This window comes from Lactuca virosa, chromosome 3 (genome assembly GCF_052849685.1).
Source record: "Lactuca virosa cultivar CGN04683 chromosome 3, Lactuca_virosa_CGN04683_v6, whole genome shotgun sequence".
In the NCBI taxonomy this organism is placed as follows: domain Eukaryota; kingdom Viridiplantae; phylum Streptophyta; class Magnoliopsida; order Asterales; family Asteraceae; genus Lactuca; species Lactuca virosa.
In genome coordinates, this window is record NC_136428.1 from 434,664,268 (window position 1) to 434,677,017 (window position 12,750).

A 12,750-nucleotide genomic window follows, 5' to 3' on the forward strand; every position below is an offset into this window, starting at 1 on the left:
TATAAATCTCAAATTAATCATTATTTCTTTATCGTTAAATCAAAATAGTAACTAAACTATTAACCATAAGCTCCTCTGGATCCGACCCTTACTTACCACTCGCTAGATTAGTGGAAATAAGGTTTATTTTTGACGCGACAACGACCGCTCGTCAAATTTTGGCGCCGTTGCCGGGGAGCTATTGCGCTTAATATTTAGTTATTTATTTTGATTTTTATTTTAAATTAAAAAAAAAAAATTTTTTAAAAAATTAAAAACAAAATTTTTGATAAAAAAATTTCACATTTTCTTTCTAGTTGTTTATTTGATATATATATATATATATATATATATATATATATATATATATATATATATATATATATATATATATATATATATATATTTTAGTATAATTTTCTAATACATATATAAAAAAAAATCACAATTCTTTTTTTTTTTTTTTTTTGATTTTTAAGTATAATTTCGAAAATATATATAAAAAAAATATAATTTTTTTTTCTTTTTTTGTTTATTTGATTTTTTTATAACTTCGAAAATATAAAAAAAAAATATAAAAAATACATATAAAAAAAATTTATTTGATTCTTATAGTCTTTATTTATAATTGTTAAATTCCTTTTACGCGTTTGTATTTTTTTTTTGTTGTGCATGCATACTCGTTATTCGAGACGATCCTCTCCATTGTTTTTTAACTCAGAAATCGAAAGAGCGGAAAAAAGAAATCGTGTTACTCACCGCGCCTTAATTTTTGAAGAAGCCAACAAAGCCGACGACAAGATGACAGACCGAAAAACCATGGGAGATTTTGCACGACCCTCACTTGACGGGACCAAATCATGCATTAAATGACCTGAAGTAGGAGCTACAACTTTTGAGATCAAGATGCATGTGATCCAAATGGTGCAAAATAGTGCGCAATTCGATGGCTCACCCGATAGTGACCCCAATACACACATCACTAGTTTCTTGGACATTTGTGACATGTTCAAGATGGATGGAGTAACTGAAGATGCAATCCGACTACGCCTCTTTCCTTTCTCTTTACGAGGCCGTGCCAAGAGGTGGTTCTCAACATTACCCGCTGAATCCATCACCACTTGGGAAGACTTGGCTGACAAATTCCTAACCAAGTACTTTCCACCATCAAAGACAAACATGATGATCAATGAAATCCTTTCATTTCAAGCTGAAGATGGCGAATCGCTATACGAAGCATGGGAAAGATACCGAGAGCTACTCCAAAGATGCCCACATCATGAGCTACCTATGTGGAGGTAGGTTCAAACATTCTTCAATAGTTTGGACATTCATACACAACAATCACTCCATGCAGCTGTCGGAGGTTCCATAAGGAACAAAACACCAGAAGAAACTTATGAACTCATAGATGAAATGGCAATGAATGGCAGTCCCGCTCATTCGGTCCAATATCGTGGCAACAAAAACAAACAACTTAAATTTGAGAGTGTACATCAAACCGATGAAGTGCTGACTGAAGTCCTTTCCCAAATGCGGAAACTGACAACTGAAATCAGTCAACTTAAACAAAACCCTCAATCTAATGTTCAAACTGTTTGCAGTTTATGTGAAGGACCACACAAGGCTAAAGACTGCAGAAAAGGGAACATGTTCGCTCAAAACAATGATAAAGTTGAAGAAGTCTTTTATTCTTCCGGTGATCAGGCTGACTTGAATGAAGAAAGGCGAAATTTCTATAGACCACAACAACAACACAATCAATTCAACAACCAAAGCAACAATGACCGATGGAGGAACAACAACAATTCAAGTTCAAATTGGCGGAACAACAACAACAACTTCAACCCAAACTGGCAAGGCAACAAGGTCAGCAACAACAATTCGGGCCAATCCAGTCAAAATCAACATCATGGGCCAGTTTCTTCTCAAGCAAATCATGGAAAGACAAGTGAACCATACCATGATAAGCAAATGGAACAATTGATGAACATGATGAAGGAAAGTCTCAAGCAAAATGAAATTAACTCCAAATCAATTTCAATACTTGAGAAGCAATTGGGACCAATAGCAGAGCAAATAAATCGGCGACCACCTGGCAACCTTCCGGGCACCACGCAAGTAAATCCTCAACACTCAAGAGCTTCAACTAGCAACACCACCACCACCAACACCAACAACAACGCACATGTAAATGAGGTAAGTATTATGCGTAGTGGTAAATCATATGATAATCAAGTGCATAAGCCTACACCAAACTCGTTAAAAAATCCTGATGAGGTTTTAGTGGAGGATTATGTATCTTCTGATAATGAAAGTGAAAAGACTCTTAAAACACCAATTGAACGAGAACATAAATTGAAAGGAAAATTGCATGAGTCGGAACAGTCTAAAGTTGAGGAAGGACATGTGGAGACAAATACCACCCCTTACCCAACAGCTTTGAAAAACCCAGAAAAACAAGTTTTTAAAAAAAATGATGATATTTGGGAAACTTTTCGACAAGTCAAAATTAACATCCCACTTATCGATGCCATTAAGCAAATTCCGGCTTATGCTAAATTCCTCAAAGATTTATGTACTCAAAAGAGACGTCACCGAATTCCAACAAAATCAAACGGTACAGCACATGTTAGTGCCGCTTTGACAGGAATACTTCCACCCAAATTAAAAGATCCTGGAGCACCTTTAATTACAATTGAAATTGGAAACATAAAAATCAAAAAGGCACTTCTTGATCTTGGAGCAAGTATCAATGTCCTTCCTGGTAGTTTATATGATAAATATGACCTTGGCCCATTGCAACCAACTAACATTACTGTGTCCATGACCGATTTGTCACTTAAATTACCACGGGGGATGTTGCCTGATGTCATAGTCAAGGTGGAAGATTTTTATTACCCAGTTGACTTCATAGTTATGGACTCTGAAAAACACTTCAAGGACAAACAACAAAATGTCATTCTCGGTCGTCCCTTTTTAGCAACTATAAATGCTCAAATTAGTTGTCGAGATGGTGCAATTGACGTGACTTTTGGCAACCGCAAGTTGAGACTACAAGCCTTTGAACCGAACGCTAACTCTCCAGATCATAATGATTGCTTTATGATAGACACCATCGGGGATTGTGTTCACGAGCATACCACAAATATGCTCCTGGACATAACCAATGATTTGGAGGATGTTTTTTGTGACAGTGACAGATCTCAATCAATTGAAGATCAAAAAGAGTTTCTGAATGCTATCCATGGTCGCACGTCAACTTGGTCAAATAATTTTGATGATCTCCCAGATTCAATTGATTTAAAGATAAAGCCATCATTGGAAGAACCACCAGCATTGGAATTGAAGTTATTACCGAAGCATTTGAAATATGCCTTTTTAGGAGAAAATCAAACGCTTCCGGTGATCATTGCATCAGATTTGACAGAGGAACAAGAACAAGCATTACTGAAGGTGCTTAACACATACAAAGCCGCAGTTGGATGGACAATTGCCGATCTTAAGGGAATAAGCCCAGCAGTTTGCATGCATAGAATCATTACCGAACCGTCGACAAAACCATCAAGAGAGACGCAAAGAAGATCGAACCCTAATATGAGGGAAGTCGTGAAGAAAGAAGTGTTAAAGTGGTTAGATGCCGGAATCATCTACCCAATCTCTGACAGTGTATGGGTTAGCCCAACGCAAACCGTTCCAAAGAAAGCTGGCATCACGATCGTAGAAACTTCAAGTGGTGAAAAGATAACCACTCGGCCGGTAACCGGGTGGCGGGTTTGTATTGATTATCGCAAATTAAATACTGCCACTTTAAAAGACCATTTTCCTTTACCTTTCATTGACCAAATAATAGAGAAATTATCAGGTCAAAAGTTTTATTGTTTTCTGGATGGGTATTCTGGATACAATCAAATACCTATACATCCTGAAGACCAAGCCAAGACTACTTTTACATGTCCCTATGGTACTTTCGCTTTCCGACGAATGCCATTCGGATTATGTAATGCCCCTGCCACTTTTCAAAGATTAATGACTAGTATTTTTTCAGACATGGTCGGGGAGTCCTTGGAAATTTTTATGGATGATTTCTCTATTTTTGGATCAACATTTGACACATGTCTCCAACAATTGGTAAAAGTTTTGAAACGTTGCACGGAGACAAACTTGGTTTTAAGTTGGGAGAAAAGTCATTTCATGGTTAAAGAAGGAGTTGTACTTGGGCATGTTGTTTCTGAAAGAGGATTTGAAGTTGACCATGCCAAAGTACAACTCATTTCCTTACTACCACCTCCCACAAATGTCAAAGGCGTGAGATCTTTTCTTGGACATGCAGGTTTTTATAGACGATTCATCAAAAATTTTAGTGCGATTTCAAAACCTTTATGCAATTTGCTCTCTAAAGACGCACCATTTTCTTTTGATGAATCGTGTATGAAATCCTTTCAAAATCTAAAGGGACAACTTTCCCAAGCACCAATATTGCGATCACCTGATTGGTCACAACCTTTTGAAATCATGTGTGACGCAAGTGATTATGCAGTTGGTGCTGTATTGGGGCAACGGGTGAATAAAAAACCCGTTGTAATCTCTTATGCTAGCAAAACTTTTTCCGATATACAATTGAATTACACAACAACGGAAAAAGAGTTGTTAGCAGTTGTCTTTGCTTTAGACAAATTTCGCTCATATGTTTGGGGGTCAAAAGTTGTTGTTTTTACGGACCATAGTGCTTTGCGTCATCTCATGCAAAAGAAAGATTCAAAACCGAGGCTTATTAGATGGATATTGCTACTACAAGAATTTAACTTAGAAATTCAGGATAAGAAAGGAAGTGATAATGTAGTAGCTGATCACTTGTCCAGACTCCCCATTGATGTATCAAGCACTTTCAAGGATGAAATTCGGGATACCTTTCCCGATGAACAATTATTGAACATCAATGGATTACCTTGGTTTGCTAATATTGTGAATTATTTGGCTACAGGAAAAATACCAGAGTATTGGACAAAGCAAAAGATGAAACATTTCATGACACAAGCAAAACGGTTTATTTGGGACAATCCAGACTTATTCAAGATTGGACCAGATCAAATAATTCGGAGATGTGTCCCTGACCATGAAATTCAAGATTTATTGGCTCATTGTCACTCATACGCATGTGGAGGACATTTCAGTGCTCAAAAGACGGGTCACAGAGTTCTAGACACGGGTTTCTTCTAGCCAACAATTTTTCGTGATGCGCATGTATTTGTTAAATCCTGTTTGAAATGCCAACAAGTTGGGGGGATCTCAAAAAGAGACCAAATGCCATTAAACCCCATCTTGGTTGTTGAAATATTTGATGTGTGGGGAATTGACTTTATGGGTCCTTTTCCAACTTCTTTCGGCAATATTTATATTTTGGTGGCTGTCGATTATGTCTCAAAGTGGATTGAAGTCGAGGCCACCAAAACAAATGATCACCATGTTGTTTGTAAGTTTGTCAAGAAAAATATTTTTGTGAGACATGGTATCCCTCGTGTGATCATCAGTGATGGGGGGTCACATTTTAAAAACTTTAAATTTGGCAAACTACTCAAACAATATGGTGTGAATCATAGAATTGCCACACCTTACCACCCTCAAACAAGTGGTCAAGTGGAAGTGTCTAATCGACAGATCAAAGAAATTTTACAAAAAACCGTTAGACCTGACCGCAAAGACTGGTCACTTCGACTAGACGATGCGCTTTGGGCCTATCGGACTGCTTTCAAAACACCGATTGGCACAACCCCTTATAGACTTGTTTATGGAAAAGGATGTCACTTACCGGTTGAGTTAGCACATCGAGCATTGTGGGCCATCAAAGAAGTAAATTTGGAGTATGATCAAGCAGGAAAAGAACGAAAACTACAATTGAGTGAACTGGAAGAACTCCGGGATGAGGCATACAATAATGCTGTCACATATAAGTCCAAGATGAAAGCATTCCACGATGCAAAATTAAAGATCAAAACTTTTGAAAAAGGACAAAAAGTGTGGCTATTTAATTCACGGTTAAAGCTTTTTCCCGGGAAATTGAAAAGCAAATGGTCAGGACCATATGAAGTAGTTGATATCACACCTCACGGAGCGATTGAGATCAAAGATGAAAAAGGCGGTGAGTCATTCAAAGTAAACGGGCATCGTCTCAAGCCCTATATTTCATCCGCCACACGACATGAGGTACAAGTAGAACGGGTTGACTTTTTACAAGAACAACCCACTTACGTCATCTAGTTTTTACTTCGAGGTAACACGTCTGGCTGAAGACGTTAAACTTAGAGCTACTTCGGGAGGCAACCCGAGAACTTTGTGGGTATGTTCACTGCAAACCCTCACGAGACTTCACTCGTCCACTAGGGTAACCTAGGGGTTTAAAAGGCTTGTTGCACATGCCAAGTGCAATCGCGATCCTCAGCGAAAATGATGGATTTATTTTATTTGGTGTGTTTGTGGTTTATTTCATTTTATTGTTTTATGGTTTTCTTTTGTGTTTTACATCGATGACGATGCAAAGTTTAAAGTTGGGGAGGTATACTTAAATGAGAAAAAGGCGACAAACCAAATATGCTGCAATTTTTGGTTTTGATGGAGCTCAACAAGAAAAAAAAATTCAACATTTTTCTCCTATTTTTGAAGATATAAAAGCCTCCTCTACCAAGAACTATCAGGTGATCTCGATTTTTTGTTTGTTTTGTGTGATTTTTTTTAATATAAATAAGAAATTATCCCCAAAAGGAAAGAATGTAATTGTGTTAGTATGTTAGTGTGCTTTTACCAAATTATAGCAGGAAACATAAAAAAAAAAAAAAAAAAAAAAAAAAAAACATTTTGAAGCACCAATTAGTATTACTTGTATGGATATAGAAACAAACAATAGGATGCATAATAGTGGACCGTAACAGACTGATACATTTCATGCAGTAGATCAGCTTTCTAGAACTTGTTTTAACTCTATTTTAAGAATACTGAATATCAAAATGATAAAGGCAATTCATTTATTTTTATTTTTAGCCAATTAACCCTTAAGCCTACCCATTTGTATTTAAAATCCATGTTGTTAACCACTTTGAGCCTTAGCCTGTTCGTTTCTTAAGCAGATTTAAGCCATATCCCAAACACTTTCCTACCATGTCTTTCGACTTTATAAAGCAAAGTTTTATCATTTCCGTGTATGTATTTGTTATATATATTGTTCATATTTTAGCGAGTCAAATAAATTGTGAAATTTCAGAAAATTTCTCTTGCTTGGTTCTAAAAAATTGGTTTAATATATATATAAATTGAAAAAGAAGACAGCTACCCCTTTATTTGAATGTTCTCTTTTTGTTTGTGTAAGTATTTATAGTTTTATAAACTTAAGGTTAGATATCAAGAAATTAACGTTGTTCGAAACATTTTACACAAATTTTCGACATTTTTAGAAAATCTAAGCCTAAGTTTAAAGTTGTATGATGTGAGATTTTTTATGTGTTATTTGTTATTTTTTCAAAGTTTAGAAACAAATCTAAAGTTTGAGCTTCCATATTTTGATATATATCTGTTGTGTTCAAAAAAAAAAAATTAAAAAAAAAAAAAAAAAAAAAAACCAGAACCAAGCATTTTAGTTTGAATAACTTTTGTGTTTTTGTTAATAATAAAAAAATTTTAATTTGAATTGACATATTCAAATAATGTCATGATTTTTAAATTGAACATAATCCAAAAAGATTTTTGTCTTATCTAAACGTTTTGAGTCATTTTATATAAGTTGTAGATGTTATTAATGTTTGTATATAGTTGTATTGTATTTATCGAGTTATAATAATTATCTTTGTTGTGCTCTTAAAGTCTAAAAGACCCAAGTCACCAATCCAAAAACATCCCTACCTTACCCTTAGCCGAACATTACAAGATGAAAGTCCTTTTGATTGCTATTTAAGTAGTCACTAAGTAGAGGTAGATCAAGCCTATGGTAAAACGATATCTTTAAATCGACCTTGAAACACGTCTCCACTTCAAAGAAAGAAATGTGACCTCATTTGTTGCTATATCTTGATCAGGTGGTATTGATTGGTGCTATTTAATTCTGTTATGGTTCCATGTGAAAACTAGTTTATAATTCATATCTTTAGTTTTCAAAAACATCAAAGAAGTTTTCTAGCACACTAATCAATTACATTTGGATCTTTCTCGGGACGCGAAAGAGATAAGTTGGGGAGGTTTGATCGGTATATTTTACATCACGCTTAATATATACTATAATTTATGTAAAATAACCGATTTTATCTAAGAATGGTGCTACTTTGACATGTATTTGAATTATGTTTGTAGGTGGTAAATATGATGAAAATGGTACAAAAAGATGCAAAAAGAAGTTCAAGGAATTACACGAAGAGAAATCAAGATTGAAAACAAAAGAATTGAAGATGTTCGGGTTTGGAAAGACGAGAAAACAAAATAAAAAAAATGAAAAATTGTATTTTTAAAATAATTATAATTTAATTAAAATGATTTATTTAGGAAATAATAATTTTATTATTTTCTAAATAATTTAATTTAATTAAATGTATTTTTAATAAAATCAAAATAAAAATAATATATAAAAATCATGTTTTTTTTTATATAAATAAAAAGAATTTAAATTAATTAATGAGGTTTAATTAAAATAGATTATTGGGAATTAATTATTTAATTTCTAAAAAAATAATTTATATTAATTAAATTAATTTAATTTAATTTAATTCACAAAAAAAAAGAAAAAAAAAATATAAAATAAAATCTAAATCTCGGAATCAGCCCAAACCCGGAGCCCAAACCCAGAAGCCCAAAAACTCGCGACCCAGATCCGAAGATCCGAGACCCGATCCGCCCCGCCCCGTGATCCATTTTACCTCACAAGCTGATCCGATATTACCGATCCATACCCGGCTCCGACCCGGGTTGGATCTGCGCTTTTATCCGCATATGACGTCATCCGTGACGTCGTCGCATCCGACCCGCACCGGATCCGATCCGCTCCGACCCGCGATTCCGATTCGTATCACCTCACAGAAGATCCGCGCCTCGACCCGATGTCGACCCGGATTCCGACCCGATCTGGACCCGCGAAAAATGGCCCTAAACGACGCCGTTTTGATGCCAGCTCCAAGTACTTGTGCCATGTGCTGAACCTACGGGTTTTCCTATCTTTTAAACACTTTCCAACCAATTTTAACCACTTTTTCACCACTTTTCCTATTTTAAACCCAAATTCTTCCCAACAAAACCAAATAATTCCATCTTTTTAATTCTTTTGAATTCTTTTTCATGAGATTTAGATTGGATCTTAGATCCAATCTAAAAGCTTAATATTCCTAGCTTTATTTCATTCTTTTTGGTATTTAATTTTCCAAAAATTCACTATAAATACCACCTCAAAATCACCATTTCAACACACCCTCTTACATTCTTACACACCTCTTATCTCTAAGACACCTCTTATACCTCTTATACCTCTTATACCAATCTACTTTCATACCACCACCTTCTTTAGGAAATTTCTATATTTTTTTGGAAGCATTTTAGTCTTCCAAATTCCTTTCTTTTTCAAAGAATTCAAGCCATCAAAGATTCAAGACTTTTCAAGATTCAAGATCAAGACATCAAGAATTCAAGAATACAAATATGAGTTTGTATAAGTCTACAATGCGCGGCTAAATCCTCTCGTGATCGCAACCGGGAGTAGGTTTTAATTCTTACTTATTGTATTATTTTTGGGTGTGAACATTTGAATTTGTTGAATATTATTTGTGGATTTTGTTTATGTTTTTAACATTATAAAATCGTTACACTTATTTTATTCATTTATCAATTAATTATTCCAAGTTTAAAATAATTTTAAGTGATCTCCCCACCGTGCCAAATCATCCAATAGCGGTGTGTAGGACGGAGGGTGCGGTTACACTTATTTTCTATTTTGGACTTAGACTTTAATTGAATCGACTATGAAAAATTAATAACACTCATTTCTAATTCTTATAATTATTAATTCTGAAACCGGAAGCGATCATTGTTTTTAATTGAATTAAAATCATATATTTTTTGTTTGTCATCATATTTATAAATCTCAAATTAATCATTATTTCTTTATCGTTAAATCAAAATAGTAACTAAACTATTAACCATAAGCTCCTCTGGATCCGACCCTTACTTACCACTCGCTAGATTAGTGGAAATAAGGTTTATTTTTGACGCGACAACGACCGCTCGTCAGTTGCCATGTAGGGATTGAGGAATAGAAGGGAGTCGACTTTCACGCCGAGGACATTTCAGACACTGCACGACATCAAGGTGAGTTACCTTCCAGTTGTAGTGGGTCTAAGGCACCAAGGCCGACCCACTAGTAATTCTTTAGTTGTGGTGATTGTCTTTGTGATAATCATCTGGGTTATATATGTGTATGCTAGTATGCTATGTTATGTGAGATAGTATCAGTAGGAGGAGACTAGTCCCCGATTCGGTCGCTAGGACCAATGGGTAGGTCGGACACCCCAGATATGTATGACATCACGAATATGATATGATATTATATGTTAGCGGTAAGGGGTGAAATAGTCCCCGTATTCGGTTGAGATAGACCAGAGGGTAGGTCGGCACCCAAGAATAGCCTGACACAGGTAGGTCAGCACCCCAGAATGGCTTGACATGGGTAGGTCAGCACCCCAGAATGGCCTGACATGGGTAGGTCGGGCACCCCAGAATTGGCCGGCAATATGTATGTGGTTTTGATATGTGGTATGATGGGGGAACTCACTAAGATTTGTGCTTACAGTTTCATTTTTGGTTTCAGGTACCTCTTCGTCCAAGGGGAAGGAGCCGACGGTGTAGCAGCGCATCACACACACATGATTTCCGCATGGAGTTTCTGGGATTGTACTCTGATTTTCATAACACTTGATATTTTGATTTTGAAACATGACGTTATGTTTTTTTATAAGTTGATGTAACTTGACAATGTTTCGGCATAATATTTCATGAGGTACTTAATTTAAAAATGAAATTTTTGGCCTTGAAAATTGGGATGTTACAAGTGTTGGATAAGGTGTCTAAATCCGTAAACTATATTTGGTAGGACTTGACTCGACCCGGCATGGTCCATTTGGGTTGCACTTCATCTAGGTAAATGAAGAGTCATGGGTATTAGGGTGTAACCCTAATCCTCCATAGTATATAAAGAGGTCATTGGTTCTAGAATTGGCACTAGAGTGTGTGAGAAACAAGGGTGGGCCGATTTTAGCTAGCATCATATTCTCTCAAGTATTTCCAAGTTGTTTTGGGTGATTTGTGACACCACTTGAGGCATCCACACTATTGGTGCTAGGCTCAAAAACTCCAAGCAATCAACCACAAAAGTAAGGTATGTTATTCTACTTAAAGTTTTGTATTACAAGTTCCCCATAACATGCTAGTTAGGTTGTAAACCTTGGAAATCAAATTTGCATGTATTTTAGAGAAAACATAGATCCAAGGTTTCTAGGGTTGCATGTACACCATAGGAGTGTTAGTATGCTCAAAACCCAACAACAAGTTGGTATCAGAGCCTTGGTTTGAGGGATTCGGACACACCCTCGGGGGGGGGGGGGTGTTTGGACTCAAACCGAGGGATTAAAAGATTTTTCACAAAGAAAACATTTTTCTAAAATTTTAGTTAAAAGATTTTGAGAAAGAACAAGGTGTGTGATGCATGCAACCGGCCGAGCTCAAGTTAGTTTTCCCCAAGATTCCCATACTTGTTATGTTATGTCATATGATTTATGATTCTGAGAACGGCATGCTAGAATAGGGCTAAGGATCTAAGAAGGATGCCTTGAAATGCCTGTTATATGAGCTGTATGCTAGGACTGTTTAGTCAGTAGTAGGATATCCTGATTAGGTTATGCTTGCTGTGGTTACTCGATGCACGAATGCTGCTTGCTTTGTGCTATAGGGGTTCTGGCTAACTCTAACTAACTAGTGAGCGGATATGTAGCAGTATTCACAAGCTAGTTAGGGAGAGGTGGTAGGGACTCCTAGTGCAGCTGACGGCGGAGAGTAGGTAGGAGAGTGCCCTAGGAAGGCCTAGGATGAGCTTAGTTAGGAAGTTGTATTAGTATAAATGGACTTGATGAAGTCAAGGCAGTTCTTGAGGAAAGTACGGATACATGTGGAAGGTAGTATGGGCCCGTACTACTGGAAGCAGAGGATCCGTACTCGAATCAAGGAAGGTTGAGGCAGAACCCGGAAACTTGGAGAGTGTGTGAGACCTCTCGAGGATATGTATGATCCTGACATTTATGTATTTATTTTTGGTATGGCGATTACACGTGGCTATGACTTGGTCAGACTTTGTGACCAGGTTCCAGGCCGAGTTTGCGCCAGCTGTGGAGCTTCAGCAGTTGGCCAGGGATTTCCTTGATATGAGGCAGACGACAGAGACGGTGGCGGAGATTACCGTCAAGTTCTGGGAGAGGGCGTTGTTGGTGCCCCGGTATGCGGGAGATGAGGATATGCGGAGGACCCGCTATCACGACATGTTGAGAGCTGATATTCGGGAGCATGTCAGCTTCTCAGCATGTCCGACCCTGGATTCCATGATTGCCAGGGCAAGGGAGAGAGATATAGAGTTGGAGCACATCAGGAAGAGGAAGGCGGAGGAGGGACAAGTTACTGGGGCTTAGGGGAAGAAGCCCAAGGGATCCGACGTTAGGTCGAAGGGCCAGCCGGGCCAGAGCCACTATAGGAAATGCGGCA

The 12,750-nt window shown here is 36.9% G+C and overlaps 1 protein-coding gene across 1 annotated transcript in view; it reads left to right on the forward strand.

The window, feature by feature from the left end:
• LOC145165086 (protein CURVATURE THYLAKOID 1A, chloroplastic-like) overlaps nucleotides 1-12,750 on the forward strand; it is an 82,065-nt gene that overhangs the window by 6,388 nt on the left and 62,927 nt on the right. The gene's annotated exons all lie outside the window — the stretch shown is intronic.